The following is a 21,176-nucleotide window of genomic DNA, read 5'->3' as shown; positions in this document are numbered from 1 at the left end:
TATCTGCTGTAGATCTGTCTTTTATGACGCACTTGCAACTGTGCTAAAGGTAGTGTTAGCTTAGGTAAAACGGTACATAATGATAATCACAAAAAAAGTGGCCTTGGGTTTGCCTGTTCTATTTTAAGTGGTAATTTCTCTCCACTGACCATGTTTCAGTGGGAGGTATATATAACTGCCTCCTCTTTAACCAGTCTGCAGAATAATTTTGAAGCATCATTATCTTCGCCACCTCTGTTCCCTGGATGGGTGCTGACTCAGTCGGAGCACACAGCTTGTCCCTCCACCCCCGGTGCTTCTAGCTCCATGGAGCTCAGAATACATAGGTACTTGCTCATGGCAAATGCATTCAGTTCCTCCCAAACAAAGATCCTTAGGAGAATCAGGAAACAGGATTAAAAGGGAGAGTATATTACCGTTCTCATTAGCTATGCCTCAATTTCTTTTATGGCCGGGTACAGCAGTCCATACCACCTGCTTCCAGAATGTGCCCATTAAACTGAAGGGGTTGGTTTCTGGAGGGGTCACCTTGTGGGAATATTATTGGGCAGGGAACAGTGATGGCCAGTCGGTGCTCCAGAAAGCATGCAGAGCATGTCAACAAGAGGGTGGAGAATATTTACATGTGATGGAATGAGAATGACCCACGTGTTTGGACTATGAAGGGACATCCTGCCATTGTGAGTTGAGCAGGTAAGAGCATCCCACTTCTGCTGAATCACAAAAAGGATGGAGAAGGATACTCCCTGATGGAGGAGGAGGGAAGGGGACTGGGGAGAGAAGTCGCCTTATTCCATGTAATAGAGTTTAGAGAGAAGGTGGGAGGGGAAGAGTGAATATTTCAAGGGCTGCTCAAATGAAGGTTTAGTGGATTTGGTGATTGCAGGGAGAAAAAAACAGTCTAAATACCAAATCCTCAGTAATGTGCTTTGGCAGATGAGATTTAACAGAAAATCGAATTTTGAGTTACACATATGGTAGCCTCTGACCCCTGCTCCTGGAAGACACCTTTTAGAAACTTGACCTCAGTGGGGTGGAGTGTGACCCAGTGAATATCCGCAGCTGTGATGATATAGTCAATGTTGATGTTCCTATTGATAAGTTTGTTTCCAAAGAGAGTTTTGGAAGCTTTGTCTTCTATCCGTAAAAGTTATATTCATCAACTATTTTCTTATAAGAGACTTCTCTGACCCAGGAGCTTCAACAAATAATTAATTTTGAAAATGAACAATGGTTTATTTCTACTGGGGATATTAACTGGAACACAAAATAATTACTATGACACTGTTGGCCCATGTATGGCCTTTTTCTCCCTGTTTTTTAAACAGTTCTGGAACTCTCTTAATCTAGTAATATTTATTTGGCCTCTACACGAGGAATCATCAGTGGACATATGCAGACTACTTGGTACTGAAGTAACTAACTCAAGTTTTTCACCTTAGCTGCCCTTGAAGGCTCTATAGCCCAGAAAGCTTGTCAATTCTAATGTTTTTTTGAGTGACTTGAGATATAAAGAAAAGTACTGGAAAAATCTGTTGGGCTTTTAGCAACCCAAGCTCACCCTTGCATCAGCCTGCAACACGTGGGGCTTGGTACTTAACATTCCCAAGCAAGACTACTTCACTGGGGACCTATTTGTCAAAGGAGAGTCAAAACAGAAGTCGTTGCCTTAGGTAACCAGCTAAGATATTAATGCTCATGTATCAGAAATTTCATTGTTCAAAATTGTACCAGTTTTCCAGTCATTTTTGAGTAGAATAAACCTATTAATGTAATCACATTAAGCAGAGAATGAAAAGATTTCAAATTAGTGGATTTATACATACACATCCTTCTTATTTTCAGAAAAGGTATTAAATGCAATAAACTGGAGGCAGAATATTCGGATGCACTGTCTGTGTGACTGAAGACCAAGTCATATTTTGCTTAACTACAAAACCTTCAGCTTCTCTCTGCTGTAATAAAACAAGCTTCCATCTATTTTTAAGGAAAACTGTTTGTTAAAGGTTCATTAAAACTAATTCCATCAACAATTCCAAAAGCTATTAGAGTTAAATATTTAAACTAAATTTTAAGGGCCAAAAGGGAGTACTTGCAGTTTAATGTACAAATAAATACTATCTGACATACTAGTTGGTTTCATTAGTTTGTTTCAGCTGTGTTGCTTCTAGTGAAATTTAATTAAATTGATTTGGCTACTTAAAGGTACAGTACATATGAACATAAGGATCTTGTGCAATACCATCTTTTAAAAGCAAATACTGTGTCAATCTGTTTTACTGAATTCAATTTACTGCTACTGAGTTAATCCTAAAGAACCAATGTAACCAAGAAGATGTGAAAAGCTGGAAAAAATATATATGATTTAGTAGAAGAAAGTATACCATTGTTAACCGCCAGGAGTTAATATGTACCAATGGAATGCAAAAAAACAAAACAAAGAAATGAAAACACTTGGGAAATTGAAATAAGACCAAAGCAGCCCTCCTACCTCCCTGGCTTTGCTTTTGAGGTCTTAAAATGAAGATCTGACTTGGATGAGCTATACCAAAGTCCTCTGTGTTTCAATTAGTACTGCAAAGTGAAATTCAGGGTAAAACTAAACAGTCCAGTCTTCAGATTTAGGAATCCAAATGTCTAGCTTCTGATATGTCATTTGAGCATTTAAACAGTCAGCTATTTTACACATATACTCATCATTGGTGAACAAATTCAAAGATTACCCTGGGTCTCAACGTCAAGTTGTCTGTATTCCCATCCACTTCAAAATGCTCCTGACAATGTGAATGGAAGCAGAGTCACTGAACACACCCTCTCTAGGCTTACATTCTGGGGTAGCTACACAGGTGCTTTTATTCAATAAAAATTAGTAAGTAGCTAGCATCATGCTGGGCGCAGGGCAAGAACAGAGAAAGAGACCGGCATAGCTGTTGAGGGGCAGATGGGGGAGAGACAGGTGTCCAAAACACGATCACATCAATAGTCATGCTGTGAGAGCCATGAAGGTAGAGTTCAGTTATTGGGAAGGACTGCTATTAGCCTTAGAGAGCTGGGGAGAGTCAGGGAGGTTTTCTGGAGGGGGTTATAGTTAAACTGGAGCAGCAATAACCAGGCTCGGAGGGACAGAAGGGGAGGCATCCCTGGCTAAGGAATTGACCTGTGCCCAGGCAATGCCAATGCTCTCTGTGGGAACAGCTTTGTGCCTGCAGAGGAAGAGCAAAGGGAAGCAGGAACAGTGTGGCTGAGGCAAGGTGATCGCAGGCAGAGTGGAGGGAAGTGAGTGCAGGGAGGTGAGCAGGGCTTTGTAAGAGACTGGAAGGTACGGAGGCATTTTAATCAGGAGAATGGCGAGGTCAGATCTGGATTTTTAAAAGTATATTCTGAATGCTTAATGGAAAATAGATTGAAGATGGTGACATTGATTCCAGAAAACCAATTAGGCAGTAATTGTACCAGAACCAGGGACAAACAATGATGGAAGTAAGGATGGGAGATATAGTTGGGTATGGGAGATTTTCAGGAAATAAATCATTGGGTTTGCTTAAAAATTGGGTGGAGATAAGAAAGAAGGAGGTATTAATTGGATGACTCTCAGATTTCTAAAAAGAACAACAAGGTGGGTTGGGTTCTACTTCCTGAGATGGGCAACCATGGAAAAATAATAGACTTGGCTAAGACACTGAGAACTCAGCACTGGACGTATGGACGCTAGAGCTGATGAACTATCTAAATGCAGATGTCGTGTGGGTAGCTGTAAGGATGAGCTTAGTGTTTGACAGTGAAGACCAGATAGAGAAATAAATGTGGATACAAACTAGTCTTCAAATGCATTTAAAAACCATGGGAGCAGATGAGATCGTCTACATTAGCAAGTATAAGGTCCCAAACAAGGATGCGCAGGGAAGACCAGGAACAGGATGTTGGCAAAAAAGAATTGAGAAGGGGCGGTTTGCCAGGTAGAGAAAAATAAGAGTAGTGACAAAGAAGCACGGGAGGAGGCTGTTTAGCAGAGGAAGATGTGTCAGGGTCTCTCCAGTCCATGTCCTTCTCTTCCTGGATAGCCATTGAGACCACACATCCCAGCCTCTCCTGCCATGTGGCTGCCTTTCACACCCACGCAATGGAGATTTAGCCAACAGAGGTGAGGCAATGGGCATGTGAGTTGCTAGGAATGGCTGCAGGCCTTACAGCATGCCAGAGCCACAGATGGAAGGAGGAGTCTGCGTCCTGAGTGCCAACATGGGGAAGAGCTGACCTGTCCCCTTGAACACCTGTAGTCCAGGATGACTACAGGAGCAAGAAAATAAACTTTCACGTCGTTGGATCATTAGATGTTTCAGTTTGCACTTTACAGTGGGGTGCCCCACCTAAGGCACACAGGCAATGAGACTCGATGGACGCTGCCGTTAGGAGCCCGTTCCATGGAGGCGTGAGGACTGACTGCCAGGGGTGGATGAGTACAACAGAAAGTGAGAAAGGCACCAGGAATGAACTCCAACCTTCCTAGAAACCGCTTTGTGAAGGCTGGACCATGGGGGAGCAGAAAGTGAGAAGGCAGAAGATGGAGAAGGACAGGGGGCGGACATTTCTCAAACACTTTCAGACAGAAGCACGAAGAGCATGTGTATCTCTAGGGGAAGAATGACCAGAGGGACAGAATGAAGAAAAGAGAAGGGGGAAAACAGACAACACCAGGAGAAAATGGCTTAGCAAGAGGCCTGAACCATAGATAGGGAATACTTATGTGTATATATAGTTCTATTTTATAAAAGAACCCAATAAAAATAAGCACAAAGTGAAACAATCAAGAAATAATTGCTAAAATGCAGGCCACTGTGTAACTGGGGAAAGGTAATCCAATATGGATGTATCCACTTCAGAATTTCCAGAACCTAGAAGGGAGCAGAGGAAATAGCAGGTGCTCAGTAAATAAGCACTGAATGAATGAACAAGTGTGAAGTCACTAGGCGTGGCCACTGGGTAGTAGGATTGACAGGATTGCTTTAAGAGAAATCACATGGTATTAAGGAGAATAAGAAAATGGGGGTATTATCGCACAGACTGGCATAGAGAAAGACCCAACTGATGCATAGTTTTATTTTACGCTACATATTTTACCAGTGGTCAGTCTGTCACCCGGTTCAATGAAGCACTGGTGGTGAGGACGGCATGAACGGCTCTCAGAGCAGGACATGGGAACTGTGAGTTCACCCAGCTTTAACCTCGAGAACTGCTGGCAGCTTATCACAGGCGCAGGGTTACCACAGCACACGTCACAACAAGAAGCATCTGAGACAGTTTCACATTCTGTGACCTCACTTCTCCCCTTGGTTGTTGCGATTGTTCCAGCTACAAAACAGAGTCTTTTCCATCGACCTGGCCTCCCTGCATAGGGCAGTGGAGTCGTGGACGTGGGGCTGTTTTCAAGGTTGAAGCCTATTGGCAATTACCGTAGAAGTATTTCTAATGAAATGATAGCACTGTGGGATCTCCCAAGAACGTGCTTTTACAACAACTGGGCATAGATATTCAAAAGGAGCCTTGGTGCTGGTGCACACGTAGCGAGGATGTCCAGGGAATCAACATGTCTGTCACAGGCTTTTCTTCACTACACACCCTGTAATAGAACCTCTGCTTTTCAGTTAACCCCTAGAGAGGGATCGCGGGTGGCCACTTGACTGAGAACTGAAGTATTCACAAAGGCAAGTCTCTTAAAAAAAAAAAAAAAAGCATGCCCTCCCTGGCTCTTTTCCATTCCAGTTGTTTGTAATGTGGGCAGGCTGATAGCCAATGTAGATAACACAGATGAGGGCCGCACTCCAGAGGTGATGAGCACAGAGTTAGGAGGAGCCAAACCCCTGGCTCTGGCAGGTGTTTTACCAGATTTCGACCATTACACTCAGGATTTTATATGAGAGGGAGTTGGAGGCTGAATAATGCTGCCTTCCCCATAAAAGATATCACTGTCCTAATTCCCGGAACCAGTGAATATGGTACCTTAAATGGCCAAAGGAAGTTTGCAGATGTGATGAAGTTAAAGACCTTGAAAGGGGAAGATCATTCTGAATATCCGAGTAGGCCCAATGTAATCTCAAAGGTTGTTCCTTATAAGAGGTACTCAGGGGGGCTCACAGAGCAGGCAGTACAGTGATGGAAGCAGAGAAGTTTCAAAGATGCTGCACTGCTGCTTCTGATGGTGGTGGAGGAGGAGGCCACCAGCCAGGGAATGCAGGCAGCCTTTAGAATCTGGAAAAGGCAAGGAAACGTTCTCTAGAGAACTTGCAGATGATTAAATACTGGTTATAAGGTACTACACCAGGATGTTAACGTCATTTCCTTATGCCTCTATTCTGGCTAAGGTCCCAAGCAAGGCAAAGAATAATAGATGCCCCCTGCCCCACTTTCTCAAAGTGTTATACCATCCACTCAGGGTTGCAAAAGTGGTGGACAAAATAGGGTTCTGCAGTATTAGCATATGACCCAACTGCAGATTATATAAGATAGGGTGAGAGTGAAAGCAGCTGGTGGTGAGAACTTCCTTGGAAGTAATCAGAGGTTGGGGATTCCTCATCTTCCCTCTCCTGAAGCCCAGGGAGTGAACTGTGTAAACAGCTTCACCATGAGCTCCCTGAAGTTGCGAGGCCTGATGTCTTCAGTGGCACTAGCAGGGCAATACAGAGGTTCAGTGCCAAAGGAGAATGGACCATGGAGCCATGAAGTTTCAGGCCCACCCACTGCATGGGCCCCTTCCAAGGTCTATACCTAATTTATATTCATAAAGTGTACTCTTCTTCTTAGATAGGACTTCCAAAACGACAAAAGCTACAGGGGCACAACATCTGTATCTTCCCTGGTCTGTGTGTAGTCTGAGGCCAATTGAGAATTCTGAGGCAGATAGCTGAGGAGGTCAGGTATCCCTAGTTGGGAGGTCCCTGGTTGCAGGGTGGTACTTCTGTGCAACCCACTCCTCTGTCCCCACGAGAGGTGGAGCTGGCCAGTAGACATCTCCCATGGGCAGGGTGTACCGGAGCCAAGACATAACCAAGTTGGCCAGGTTCTGTTCTCCTCTCCTGGAGTCCCCTTTCCCACTTAGCTCAACCTGCTTGGGAGGCACTGAGACAGGGGAAGACACAACTTATGAGAAGGGGAGGGAGAGAGATGGGGGGAAGAGAGAAGAAACTGATCATGCTGTCTCTCATGCACACTGAGTTCTCATTGACGTGGTAACACGTCAATCTGCTGGATCCACCAGAAAAACAGGGAGTAAGTTTGAGTTAATTGCCACAAAGTAAGGAATAAGAATGGATATGGACTTAGATTAAGCTTACTGAGTTTCTAGCTCCTGATCTAGTCGGTCCTTTGATTCTGCCTTTCATCTCTGGGGTATTTTCATAGGTTTTGATTCAAAATGTTACCAGTGAAGCCTTGTGAAAGGGTGGAATTACAGAGGAAGCTTTTAGTTTGGGTACACAGTTTAGTTCCTGCTACACAGGATTTCCTCTGACTTGGGGATCTATCCCAGCAACAGCTGTAACTTAGTCACTTCTTGTTTAGAAACTGCCATGTGCATTGATTTCCACTTTTGCGCAATTGATTTTTGCTTCTGTTCCCATTTGTGCCTTTGCTTTTGGACAGATATCGCATGATGAGTGTCTGAGAATTGTCTCAGAGAGGTCAGGAGACCTCGTGAAGAAAGACCGTCTTTGTCGAAACCAAACATCCACAAGTAAACGTGCAGATTTATGGCGGAGACAGTGTGGTCGCTGAATTTAACCTTAGCCTTTTTATTTCCTACCCTAACTTGACATCAAATAATTTAGAAAAGAAAGAACTAGAGGAGCTACAGTTGCAAACCTTGGGGACACTAGCTTTGGGTTGTTTTAAAATCTGGCCAAAAGTCCTTATATTCTTCCAATAATCTCTGGTTGAAGAATTTTCCAGCACAGTAGAAAGATTAATAAATTCCCAGTAAGCAATTTCCTTGATAAAATGACAGCTCTACATTTAGTAGCTTAATTTATTTCTATAGAGGATTTACTGCTTTTTCATCCCTTAGATACCCAGAAAGTAGAGTCTATTAATTCTCACAATGGCAACATATTGGAGGACATATTAAAGCCCTTCAGTATTCCCCACCCTTCATACTGCAAAGCTTAAAAATAAAAGTTCTGATTTTTGACTATATTGTGTTTTTCCTTGACAATATTTCAAAGTATCTTTCTAAGTCTCACTGGAACCTAGTACTGTTTTCCAAACATCCAGCCGATGAGGTGGTGAAGTGATGCTAAACATGAGGACACCACTTCAGTCCGCAGGACCATGGGCCATTGGCTCATCTATGAAGAGTGGTCAGTCTCCCACAAGCAAGCTGCAAAAGATGCCAGAAGGCGGTGCTCCCTCCTTCATCCACTCTGGTATGGACATTCGAGGACATCTACAGGCGTTCCCTCACCCATCTATAATTACTTATTGATTTCTTGTTTTGCGAGTGCAATGGCGGCAAGAGGCAATGAAATGAATCCAGGAGCGGGAAGAAAAGAAAGCCTGGTGCGAGACAGGCCATGGAGGGCATGACACCACCCCCGTCAAAGCTCATTCTTCACTTGCTGTGCAACCCGAGAATCTATCTTCTCTGACAATAAAAGGAAGGACATTGAAATATTAGTTTTATGTTTTCTTTCTCTCACCACGAAGGAAGGAGCCAATACAGTATCTCTATTCAGAGAAACACGATCTTACTCTGTTTCCAGCACAGGCGGTCTGGCATTCTTCAAGACATGCGCCCACTGTGCAAGATACCAACATTTTATGTGAGGTGGGGCGGAGGGGGCACAACCATCAAAACACCAGGCCATCAATATTAGGAGGGAGAATTAGTCTGGTTTCTAACCCCGCTGCTTGTCAACAAGAGACTGAGTCTGACATCGGATCTACCTGTGATTTGGTCCCTACACTTAGGAACTAAGGATTTTATTTATATTTTATTTTTAATTGTTTGAGACAGGGCCTCACTCTGTCACAAAGGCTGGAGTGCAGTGATATGATCTCTGCTCACTGCAGCCTCCACCTCTTGGGTTCAAGAGATTCTCCCACCTCTGCCTCTCGAGTAGCTGGGATTACAGGTATGCACTGTCATGCCCAGCTAAATTTTGTATTTTCAGTAGAGATGGAGTTTTATCATGTTGGCCAGGCTGGTCTTGAACTCCTGACCTCAAGTGATCTGCCCACCTTGGCATCTCAAAGTGCTGCGATTACAGCGTGAGCTACCGTGCCTGATCTAAACTACAGATTTTAATTCACCCAGATAGATAATTGAGTGGATGCTGTTCTCTGTGAAGCACTTTGGGTTTCTTAGAGCAAAATGAGCTTCAGGATCATCGACTCAACAATGGAAAAAATCATCTACCACTTAACAACAGGGACTGCTCTGACCCTCTCCATACTAACTTTACAGGGTCTGTTTGAATGGCCTGGCTTGTCTGCCAGGCAAACCGTTCATGGTGAAGCAAGGACATGGAAGCACAGGGGTTGCATCCTCTCAATTCTGACCGCCATCTTTCAGGACCCAGCACTCTCTCTTGTAAACATGTGACTCTGCTTCCTATAGAAATATCACAGGCAGGCAGAGCTGCGTGGGAGAAGGGACAGAGGCCATGGGAAGCAGACACTGGATAGGCCTCTAGGGACTAGGGGAGACAGTAGAGAGACCAGGGAGAAAGGAGCTGTAAAAATGAAGGCAGAGGTGAATAGTTATGACGACAATGACAAATTGAAATCCTCGGATCCAAACCTTCAGCTGCCTGTGGACAGGATAGCAGAGATGGCACTTGCCAAACAAACAGCTTGGAAAATGTAGAATTAATGGCAGCAACTCCCATGCATCTATTCCTTTCCATTTTACAAAGCGCCGTGATGACTGCAGTTCCATTTGAGACGTAAGCAATCCCCCAAGGCGAGTGTTATGACTCTCCCACCATGGATGGGAAAACCAAGGGAGCAGGTGGGATTGAGGGAGAGATGCCCACAATCTTCATGAAGGGCTATGGAGGTTCTTTGACACAAAGGTCAAAGATACACTGAGTGGAAGGCAGGCATCATGGCGACCCAGGCTTCTAAACCTTGAGACCCAAGGGCGTGTCCTGCTGCCTCCAGGGAACATACTGCCAGGCACAAGAACTGCCAGAGACCATTTTAAGAGGTCGTTTGCTTTTCTGGCGGCTCTGCACCAGGAATGGCTACTCACCAGGTACAGATAACTGGACGCCAAGCAACCCCAGTGCATCTGGAACCTGATGAATCGGGGGCTACTCACTGTGTTCCACCCCTCAGCAGAAGCGGCCAGAGAGCTGCCCGAGTCAGTTCTTAACTGATGGGCAGAAGGTCTTGAGTCACCTGCCCAAGGTCATGCTTCTGGTAAGTGACAGGGCTGTGCTGGGGACCCCTGGCCATATTGCTGTTTGTATTTCACAAAAGTATGGGATGAACCTTTCAGACACCAATGTGATCTCCAGTTTTGTTGAAAAGTTGAGCGTCGTGCATCAGGAAAGCATAGTCTCTGTCTTTTCTCCTCCGCTTCAAACAAAATTTGAGGAATACATTCATTTTGGGGTGCTATATTACAAAAGGGATATCAACAAACTTACATGTATTTGTGGAAGAAGAGATCGCAATGGTGAAGGCTGTGGAAAGGCTGAGCTATTAGAATTTAGCATGTGATGGGATCTAGGGATGTGTTAACCCCGAAGGTGGCACCTTGGGATTTGGAAAAACAACAGAGGCAGAAGGGTCTCTCTCACCTGCCCCTCACACTTCTTCCCTTAAGTCAGTCATAAAACCCTCACTCAAGAGCTACCTTCTTATACTGGAGCAAAGGAACATCCTTCTGTCTGGACTCACAGGGGCACAGAGAGGAATCCGCAAAGTTCCCGTGTTTATCACCCTTTTATGTTTTTTATGTTTAGATCATACCCTTTGTCCTCCAATCAGACTTCCCTATGGCTGTCCACCCTGCATCAGACTTCAGCATAGAAATACACCAAGTTTACCTGTTTCTTTGGGGGTTTATTCCTTACAGAGGCTCTCATGTCACATAAAGAACTTTATATTAGATAATTTTTGATGCTTTTCTCTTGTTATCATAATTTGCTTTTCATTATAGAGGCTTCTGCCATGAACCTAGTGATGGGTGAAGGAGGATATTTATATTCCTCCCCTGCACATTTTAGACCTAAAGAAGTAATGACCGTGTAGATAAAGATGGCTAGCTTCAAATCCAGGAAGGCTACTGCAGAGAAGAGACATTAGACTTTTTCAGTACAGTGTTTTGGAGGACAGAAGTTGCAAATAAAGAGATTTTTGCTTAATACAAGTAAGAAGTTTTGGATGATCACAGCCGCCCCAAAATGGGACAATATGCCTCATTAGGCTGTGATTCCAACTGCCATTAAAGACATTGGAGAAGAAAATGACTGCTGGAATGGCACTACCTTTCTTCTCAAGCCACAAACCTTTTTTGGGGGTTATGCCATGCCCTGTCCCCATCCTCCCTGGCAGGGGGCTCTGGCGATGGGGCTGAGTTCTAACCCCGGGGTCTGGGCCCGAGACTATCAGCTTCTGTGCCACTTGCCCTCCCCTCTCTGTTCTCACCCTATGGGCTGGAATGAGAAGTGAGCAGAGGCAGGGCGCTTTGTTTACACAGGCAGGAACGACTTTTCTTGTGCAAGGCAGAGCGATATGACAGGCATCAGGGTCACCTGCTGGCCTGGGACCACCTGCCTGAGCACATACAGATCCATGAGAGGGAAAGGGAGCCCTGTGTAGTCTCAGCTCCTATAGTTTTGGGTATTTCTGAAAGAAATTCAGCCTGTGTTTCAACCAATACAAGTTCTTCTTGTGCAGATTATTAAGGCAGCATCAAAGACATGATGAATTTCTGTGTGTTTTTTTTTTTTTTTTTTTTTTTTTTTTTTTTTTTTTTATTGCATTTTAGGTTTTGGGGTACATGTGATGAACATGCAAGATTGTTGCATAGGTACACACATGGCAGTGTGCTTTGCTGCCTTCCGTCCCCTCACCTGTATCTGTCATTTCTCCCCATGCTATCTCTTCCCACCTCCCCACCCCCCGCCCCTCCCCCATTTCCCCCCAGCAGACCCCAGTGTGTAGTGCTCCCCTCCCTGTGTCCATGTGTTCTCATTGTTCAACACCCGCCTATGAGCGAGAATATACGGTGTTTGATTTTCTGCTCTTGTGTCAGTTTGCTGAGAATGATGGTTTCCAGGTTCATCCATGTCCCTATAAAGGACGTGGACTCATCGTTTTTGATGGCTGCATAATATTCCATGGTGTATATGTACCACATTTTCCCTATCCAGTCTATCATCGTTGGGCATTTGGGTTGGTTCCAGGTCTTTGCTATTGTAAACAGTGCTGCAATGAACATTCGTGTGCACGTGTCCTTGTAGTAGAATGATTTATAATCCTTTGGATATATACCCAGTAATGGGATTGCTGGGTCAAATGGGATTTCTATTTTTAAGTCCTTGAGGAATCGCCACACTGTCTTCCACAATGGTTGAATTAATTTACATTCCCACCAACAGTGTAAAAATGTTCCTATTTCTCCACATCCTCTCCAGCATCTGTTGTTTCCCGATTTTTTAATGATCGCCATTCTAACTGGTGTGAGATGGTATCTCAATGTGGTTTTGATTTGCATTTCTCTGATGACCAGTGATGATGAGCATTTTTTCATATGTTTGTTGGCCTCCTGTATGTCTTCTTTTGTAAAGTATCTGTTCATATCCTTTGCCCATTTTTGAATGGGCTTGTTTGTTTTTTTCTTGTAGATCTGCTTTAGTTCTTTGTAAATTCTGGATATCAGCCCCTTGTCAGATGGGTAGACTGCAAAAATTTTTTCCCATTCTGTTGGTTGCCGATTCACTCTACTGACTGTTTCTTTTGCCGTGCAGAAGCTGTGGAGTTTGATTAGGTCCCATTTGTCTATTTTGGCTTTTGTTGCCATTGCTTTTGGCGTTTTGGTCATGAAGTCCTTGCCTACACCTATGTCCTGAATGGTTTTGCCTAGATTTTCTTCTAAGGTTTTTATGGTATTAGGTCTGATGTTTAAGTCTTTAATCCATCTGGAGTTAATTTTGGTGTAAGGTGTCAGGAAGGGGTCCTGTTTCTGCTTTCTGCACATGGCTAGCCAGTTTTCCCAACACCATTTATTAAACAGGGAGTCCTTTCCCCATTGCTTGTTTTTGTCAGGTTTGTCGAAGATCAGATGGCTGTGGGTATGTTGTATTTCCTGTGAGGCCTCTGTTCTGTTCCATTGGTCTATATCTCTGTTTTGGTACCAGTACCATGCTGTTTTGATTACTGTAGCCTTGTAGTATAGTTTGAAGTCTGGTAGTGTGATGCCTCCCGCTTTGTTCTTTTTGCTTAGAATTGACTTGGCTATGCGGGCTCTCTTTTGGTTCCATATGAAGTTTAAGGTGTTTTTTTCCAGTTCTGTGAAGAAGGTCATTGGTAGCTTGATGGGAATAGCATTGAATCTGTAAATTACTTTGGGCAGTAAGGCCATTTTCACGATGTTGATTCTTCCTAACCATGAACATGGAATGTTTCTCCATCTGTTTGTATCCTCTCTTATTTCGTTGAGCAATGGCTTGTAGTTCTCCTTGAAGAGGTCCTTTACGTTCCTTGTTAGTTGTATTCCTAGGTACTTTATTCTCTTTGTAGCAATTGTGAATGGCAGTTCGTTCTTGATTTGGCTCTCTTGAAGTCTATTACTGGTGTATAGGAATGCTTGTGATTTTTGCACGTTGATTTTGTATCCTGAGACTTTGCTGAAGTTGTTTATCAGTTTCAGGAGATTTTGGGCTGAGATGATGGGGTCTTCCAGATATACAATCATGTCATCTGCAAATAGAGACAATTTGATTTCCTCCTTTCCAATTTGGATACCCTTTATTTCTTTTTCTTGCCTGATTGCTCTGGCTAGAACTTCCAGTACTATATTGAATAGGAGTGGTGAGAGAGGGCATCCTTGTCTAGTGCCAGATTTCAAAGGGAATGCTTCCAGTTTTTGCCCATTCAGTATGATATTGGCTGTTGGTTTGTCGTAAATAGCTTTTATTGTTTTGAGATACGTTCCGTCAATACCTAGTTTATTGAGGGTTTTTAGCATAAAGGGTTGTTGAATTTTGTCAAAAGCCTTCTCTGCATCAATCGAGATAATCATGTGGTTTTTGTCTTTGGTTCTGTTTATGTGGTGAATTACGTTTATGGACTTGCGTATGTTGAACCAGCCTTGCATCCCCGGGATGAATCCTACTTGATCATGGTGGATGAGCTTTTTGATATGCTGTTGCAATCGGTTTGCCAGTATTTTATTGAAGATTTTTGCATCTATGTTCATCATGGATATTGGCCTGAAATTTTCTTTTCTTGTTGAGTCTCTGCCGGGTTTTGGTATCAGGATGATGTTTGTCTCGTAAAATGATTTGGGAAGGATTCCCTCTTTTTGGATTGTCTGGAATAGTTTCAGAAGGAATGGTATCAGCTCCTCCTTGTATGTCTGGTAGAATTCAGCTGTGAACCCATCTGGACCTGGGCTTTTTTTGGGTGGTAGGCTCTTTATTGCTGCCTCGACTTCAGACCATGTTATTGGTCTATTCAGGGTTTCGGCTTCTTCCAGGTTTAGGCTTGGGAGGTTGCAGGTGTCCAGGAATTTATCCATTTCTTCCAGGTTTACTAGTTTATGTGCATAGAGTTGTTTGTAATAATCTCTGATGATGGTTTGGATTTCTGTGGAATCTGTGGTGATATCCCCTTTATCGTTTTTTATTGCATCAATTTGGTTATTCTCTCTTTTCTTTTTTATTAATCTGGCTAGTGGTCTGTCTATTTTGTTGATCTTTTCAAAAAACCAGCTCCTGGATTTATTGATTTTTTGAAGAGTTTTTTGTGTCTCTATTTCCTTCAGTTCTGCTCTGATCTTAGTTATTTCCTGTCTTCTGCTAGGTTTTGAGTTTTTTTGATCTTGCTCCTCTAGCTCTTTCAATTTTGATGATAGGGTGTCAATTTTCGATCTCTCCTTTCTTCTCATGTGGGCACTCATTACTATATATTTTCCTCTAGAGACTGCTTTAAATGTGTCCCAGAGGTTCTGGTATGTTGTGTCTTCGTTCTCATTGGTTTCGAAGAACATCTTTATTTCTGCCTTCATTTCATTGTTTATCCAGTCAACATTCAAGAGCAAGTTGTTCAGTTTCCATGAAGCTGTGCGGTTCTGAGTTAGTTTCTGCATTCTGAGTTCTAACTCGATTGCACTGTGGTCTGAGAGACTGTTTGTTATGATTTCTGTTCTTTGGCATTTGCTGAGGAGTGATTTATTGCCAATTATGTGGTCAATTTTAGAGTAGGTGTGATGTGGTGCTGAGAAGAATGTATATTCTGTGGATTTGGGGTGGAGAGTTCTGTAAATGTCTATTAGGTTTGCTCGTTCCAGGTCTGTGTTCAGGTCCTGGATATCCTTGTTGATTTTCTGTCTGGTTGATCTGTCTAATATTGACAATGGGGTGTTAAAGTCTCCCACTATTATTGTGTGGGAGTCTAAGTCTCTTTGTAAGTCATTAAGAACTTGCCTTATGTATCTGGGTGCTCCTGTATTGGGTGCATATATATTTAGGATCGTTAGCTCTTCTTGTTGCAGTGATCCTTTTACCATTATGTAATGTCCTTCTTTGTCTCTTTTGATCTTTGTTGCTTTAAAGTCTATTTTATCAGAGATGAGAATTGCAACTCCTGCCTTTTTTTGCTCTCCATTTGCTTGGTAGATCTTCCTCCATCCCTTTATTTTGAGCCTTTGTGTATCCTTGCATGTAAGATGGGTTTCCTGGATACAGCACACTGATGGGTTTTGGCTTTTTATCCAATTTGCCAGTCTGTGTCTTTTGATTGGGGCATTTAGTCCATTGACATTTAGGGATAGTATTGTTATGTGTGAATTTGATGCTGTCATTTTGATGCTACCTGGCTGTTTTGTTGGTTAGTTGATGCAGATTCTTGATTGTGTTGCTGCTTTTTTACCATTTGGTGTGTTTTTGGAGTGGCTGGTACTGGTTGTTCCTTTATATGTGTAGAGCCTCTTTCAGGAGTTCTTGTAGAGCAGGTTTGGTGGTGATGAAATCTCTGAGTGCTTGCTTGTTCACAAAGGATTTTATTTTTCCTTCACTTATGAAGCTGAGTTTGGCTGGATAGGAGATTCTGGGTTGAAAGTTCTTTTCTTTAAGGATGTTGAATATTGGCCCCCAGTCTCTTCTGGCTTGTAGGGTTTCTGCTGAGAGATCTGCTGTGAGTCTAATGGGCTTCCCTTTGTGGGTAACCCGACCTTTCTCTCTGGCTGCCCTTAGCATTTTCTCTTTCATTTCAACCCTGGTGAATCTGACGATTATGTGCCTTGGGGTTGCTCTTCTTGAGGAATATCTCTGTGGTGTTCTCTGTATTTCCTGGATTTGAATATTGGTCTGCCTTGCTAGGTTGGGGAAGTTTTCCTGGATAATATCCTGAAGAGTATTTTCCAGCTTGGATTCATTCTCTTCATCACATTCAGGTACACCTATCAGACGTAGATTAGGTCTTTTCACATAGTCCCACATTTCTTGAAGATTTTGTTCATTCCTTTTTGCGCTTTTTTCTCTGTTCTTGCCTTCTCTTTTTATTTCATTGAGTTGGTCTTCGACCTCTGATATCCTTTCTTCTGCTTGGTCAATTCGGCTGTTGAAGCTTGTGCATGCTTCACGAAGTTCTCGTGTTGCGTTTTTCAGCTCCATCAATTCACTTATTCTCCTCTCTATGCTGTCCATTCTCGTCAGCAGTTCGTCCAATCTTTTTTCAAGGTTCCTATTTTCTTTGCGATGGGTTAGAACGTGTTCTTTTAGCTCATTGTAGTTTCTTACTACCCATCTTCTGAAGTCTGATTCTGTCATTTCATCACCCTCCTTCTCCATCCGGTCTGGTTCCCTTGCTGGTGAGGAGTTGTGATCACTTTTAGGAGGAGAGGTGTTCTGGTTTCGGGAGTTTTCATCCTTTTTACGCTGGTTTCTACCCATTTTTGTGGGTTTATCCACCTGTTGTCTGTCTCTGTCCCAGGGAGTTGGAGCTTTATGAGTTTCCGTTGCACTACTGCCTTTTTTGATTTTTTTTTTTTTCAGGTCGGACCCGCCCAGCTAGCAGCACGCCTAGCCTCTGCCTGCCCGCAGGGGCTTTGCTGAGCTGCTGTGGGCTCCGCCCAGCTGCCCTGAGCTCTTCCCTGTAGTCCTTTTTATATGGGCGTAGTTAGAAGTCTGGGCAATGGTGGCCCCGCCTCTGTTATGGCGGACTCTCTCTGTTGTGGCAGGTTGCCTCGGCAACGGCGGGTTGCCTCGGCAACGGCAGCCTGCCTCCTTAGAGGTGGAGAGTCTCAGTAATGGCGGAAGCCCCTCCCCCACGGAGCCGGACCGTCCAGGTTCAGCTGTGCTTGGTTTGAAGGGCTCAACCCAGAGGGTTTCCAATTACTGTTTTTGTTTTCGTTGTTGTTGGGGGTGGAGGGGTGGGACCAACCGAGCCTGATCACCTGGCTCCCTGACTCAGAGTCTTTTCTTTTAAGTTGAAGGACCCCGCGTTCCGGTCGCTTGTTGAAAAGGCGCCGGGATCTCCCGTGCTGCGACTCACGGAGTCGGCTCGAACCGCGGCGCCGGCTCCTGGCGGATTTTTTGCCTAGGAATCTCCTGGCCTGGCTCGCTATTTCAGATGAATGGGCTATTCTGCCGTCTCAAGGCTCTGCTCGCCAGCTAAGAGGGCTCCCAGACCAGTGGCTTTTGTACGGAGAACCGCAGCAACAGGGAGTGGTCACAGCAGCCGCGCGGGCGGAATCAGCCCCGCGGGGGCCAAAACAGCCGCACCGGCTGGGACTGCGACGCTGGCGACCCCTCTGCCTGGGTATCTCCTGGTCTGTGGGCAATAAGAGTTCGTCTGGAAATGCGGCGTCCACTCACCCTCTGCACTTTCACTGGGAGCTGAAGTCCTGAGCTGTTCTTAGGCGGCCATCTTGAAAGTCGGATCCGTCTTTCTTCGAATTTCTGTTATGTTTTAATCCTATGTCCTCCCCCAAACCTATCTTCTTTCTTTCAAAACCAGCCATCCGGACAATTCCCCAACCATAGTCAGACAGAAGCACCCTATTCTTTCAGTCACTTCATTTCTTTGTAAGTATCCAGTTCTAAAAAGCCAAGAACTTCTCGTCTCCTGCTTCTCTTGTACCCTAACATCCAGTCTCTTCCTGTGGCACATCGGCTTTTCCTTTAGAAACCATCTTCTGCAAAAACACTGAACATCCAACTTCTATTTGTGGTTATCTAAACTTGAAGACTGGCTTTAAAAGGGTGAGGCATTCTTTAACCTGCAAGTGATCACATTCTTCTACACCTGTTTGTGTTCCTTCAGGAGAAAATGACCCAGAAGGCCAGGCTTCACAAAAGTCAAAGGTTCAGATTCATCATGAACCGAACATGGTTTTATATTAAACAATACACCCAGCCAGAAGAATATTCTGATTTGAATCAGAATTTGTCTCTTTAGGTAACATAAAGTAGGTGAGCTAATGAAATGACAGCCTGGCCTGTGTGCCTGGGTTCGACAAGAAAATGAGCATGACAGACGGAGACGAATTCTGCTCCATGGACATGGTACTCCTCTCAATCCAATTTCCATCTCTCCCCTCATGCTTTCCCTTTTATCCAAAATATCCTTATCTCTTACCTCATAATTACCAAAACTCAATAAATGCCTCTCAAGATTTGGTCTACAAGTTTCTTTCCCTTAATCCATGCTTTAAAATCTGTAGTATGTAATTCACAACTAAATGGAGCTGCCCGTTATAGTTCCATACTTCATCTTTACCCCTAGTACCTCCCTCCTACATCTTATGTTTTCCTTTGCAACTCTTCCTTTGCTAAGCCTAGAAGTTGTTTAATAAATAGATTTGAAGCACGGATAATTAAAAGATATGGATCAGACATTTTTTCAATGATATGCAAATTGTCAAAATAGAACAAAATAGAAATCTATTTCCTCACTGATTGAAAACAATTCATAAAGATGAATGAATTTGGTTTTCTCACAAAGGAGTTTTCAAAAGGAAAGCTTCTTTGAATTTTGAGCTTTGCTATTAGCAGCACTTAGGACACTGGGCACACATAGCCTTCTTTCATTTCACAATTGCGTAATTTGGAAATTATTAAGAACAGCTCTGTCTCAATATTTTTAAATCAAAGGTCAAGTAAAAACATCACCATTCATTTGTCCAGCCAATCCTTCTTGACTCTAGTCACATGAAACATATTTTTTTCTGTATTTACTATTTTTTAATTGTAGTTTAGGTTGTGGGGTACATGTGCAGATCATGCAGGATTGTTGCATAGGTACATACATGGCAAGGTGGTTTGCTGCCTCCATCCTCCCATCATGTATATCTGGTATTTCTCCCCTCATTATCCCTCCTCACCCTCCCCACCCCCCGCTGTCCCTTCCCTAGTCCCCACCACTGACTGCAGTGTGTGAAGCATCTTCAGCTCTTGAGTTTTACCTCCATTAAATTCCTGCCAACACATTCTTTGTTTTTTCATGGAAATCGACAATTATCTTTTTGAACTCTGCTACCAACAATGAAAAACACTAAGACGGAAGACTCATATGACTATCCAAAGAACCTGGAGAGTCTCTAAAAGCTACTTCCCTTCCATGAACAGAAGTATGAAAAGGTGGATTTCAGCAAAGAGGAAATGTTCAGGATCTGAAGGAAAAGGGTCTCATTTCAGGCAGTACTATTTCATCGAGTTTCTGGAGCCACTGATTCAGAGTAGCCAGTTCCTTTCTAATTTATACCATGTGCCTCATTTATGGCTGCCTGTTTAGCTGGACTCTTTCCTGAACAAGACTTCATTTGCCTCCTGGAGGAATTCAAGAAGGAATTAACTAAGGATGCTAAGATAGGAATTTCAAACAAAACAGAATCTAACGCAAACACAGTAGATACATGGCTGATGCTAGCCTATTATGTAAAATGCTTGGGGAAGGACTTAACAGTTGTCCCTTGAACCACATGGGTTTACACTGTGTGGATCCACTAATAATACAATTTTTTTTAACAAAATGCAGATCAAAAATATAGTAATTGCGGGACACAAAACCTGTGTATAAGGAGGGCTGGTTAATTTCTGCAGGGCCTTGAATACGCATGGATTTTGCTATCTGCAGCAGTCCTGGGACCAATCCCTTGTGTATACTGAGGGATGACTGTAATTGCTCTAGAACCTCCACTTAATTTTGCATTCTCTTTCAACTTAAACACACTTCCTCTTAGGTAACAGGAAAATTTTGAAAGAGAAATATATAAGCTAAACTTTGTAGACCTAAAGTGCAAAGTAATGAATACTTATGGGAAGTTAGAGAGGCCTCGAGGGAAATCTAGAAATAGACTATAAATTAGTAGAGACAGCTATTAAATATTTATTTATTTTCCCCTTTGGCTTTGAAAAAGACAAATTTTCCCACTGGTAAGATGGGTCTCATTCCTTATGATGTGAGCTCTTTGCTGTGGCCCCATGTCCCTGGCCAGTGAGTGGCAGGTAACCTGGGGGATGGGGACTATAGATGGGGATGGAGGCAGTAATGATCTTGGCTGTCTTTCCACTTCCTGCAGGCAGCCAGGGGGCTGCAGGTGGGTGCTGTGGGCAGTTGCTGATGGAAGCCCACGCGCCCTTCCAGAGTCATGTCTGTGCTTTCTGAATCCCTACATGGAGACCAATGCCTATGCATTCTCCCTGCCTATTAGTGATGTCCTCTAACTCCTATTTTTTTTTTTTTTTTGAGATGGAGTCTTGCTCTGTTGCTCAGGCTGGAGTTCAGTAGTGTGATCTCAGCTCACCTCAACCTCTGCCTTCTGGGTTCAAGTGATTCTCCTGCATCAGCCTCCTGAGTAGCCGGGATTACAGGCACCCACTACGATGCCCAGCTTTTTTTTTTTTTTTTTTTTGTATTTTTAGTAGAGATAGGGTTTCACCATGTTGGCCATGGTCTGAAACTCCTGACCTCAGGTGATCTGCCCACCTTGGCCTCCCAAAATGCTGAGA

General features: G+C 43.5%; 1 protein-coding gene across 12 annotated transcripts in view; it reads right to left on the bottom strand.

The window, feature by feature from the left end:
- The window catches only part of CTNND2 (catenin delta 2), a 937,699-nt gene that overhangs the window by 28,770 nt on the left and 887,753 nt on the right, over nt 1–21,176 (bottom strand). The gene's annotated exons all lie outside the window — the stretch shown is intronic.

This window comes from Saimiri boliviensis, chromosome 1, assembly GCF_048565385.1.
Source record: "Saimiri boliviensis isolate mSaiBol1 chromosome 1, mSaiBol1.pri, whole genome shotgun sequence".
Classification (NCBI taxonomy): Eukaryota; Metazoa; Chordata; class Mammalia; order Primates; family Cebidae; genus Saimiri; species Saimiri boliviensis.
This window is presented reverse-complemented; position numbering and strand designations above follow the sequence as displayed.